Consider the following 1,039-nt stretch of genomic DNA (forward strand, 5'->3'; position numbering starts at 1 on the left):
TGATGCGATCTATCCTTGAGAAGGATAAGTTGACCGGGACGAACGTTTTGGACTGGTATCGTAACTTGAGAATTGTTCTCAAGCACGATAAGAAGTCGTACGTCCTGGAAGGGGCTCTACCACAAGATCCTGCGGCCAATGCCACGAGAACCGTCAGAGATGCTTGGCTGAAGCATCAGACTGGCGACAATGAGATCTCTTGTCTCATGTTGGGAAGAAATTTAAAACAATTTTTTACTACAATATTTAAGAATATCATTTTTATTTATTATATTACTATAATATTTTTTATACTATTTTTATAGCACTGGGTCATTTTTGATATGATCAATCAGCTCAAGACCATGTTTGAGGAGCTAGCGCGTACTGAAAAGTACAAGACGCTTAAAGCTCTGGTGAAGACGGAGATGCCGAGAGGTAGCTCTGTCAACACCCACGTCCTCAACATGAGAGCTCATGTTGAAGAACTTGAGCGTATGGGAGTGAAGCTCGATGGTGACTTGGTTGCAGACTTGATCCTGATGTCATTGCGCGAGGACTATAACCAGTTTGTTATGCAGTACCATATGCACGGGATGACTAAGAGCTTAGCCAAACTGCATGGGATGCTGAAATCGGCCGAGCAGGATATCATGGTGCCCAAGACTATGCTTGCTGTTGAGAACAACTCCAGCAAGAAGCGGCAGGGTAAAGCCAAGAAAAAGGCAGCGAAAAAGGCAAAAGTTGCCTCTACGCCTAAGCCTAAGTCCGATAAGGGTGACTGTCATTACTGTGAAGTGTCTGGATACTGGAAGCGTAATTGTCACCTTTACTTGGAGGATCTGAAGGATAAGAAGCTTGGTGAAGCTTCTGCCTCAAGTATTCATGTTATAGAAGCTAACATTTGTACTACATCTTCGTGGGTATTGGATACCGGAAGTGCCTCACACATTTGTGGAAATGTGCAGGGACTAAGAAGAAGTAGGATGCTGGCTAAGGGAGAAGCAAATCTACGCGTCGGAAATGGAGCAAGAGTTGCTGCATTGTGTATTGGCGTTTA

Source organism: Tarenaya hassleriana, unplaced genomic scaffold, assembly GCF_000463585.1.
Source record: "Tarenaya hassleriana unplaced genomic scaffold, ASM46358v1 Cleome46, whole genome shotgun sequence".
Lineage (NCBI taxonomy): Eukaryota > Viridiplantae > Streptophyta > Magnoliopsida > Brassicales > Cleomaceae > Tarenaya > Tarenaya hassleriana.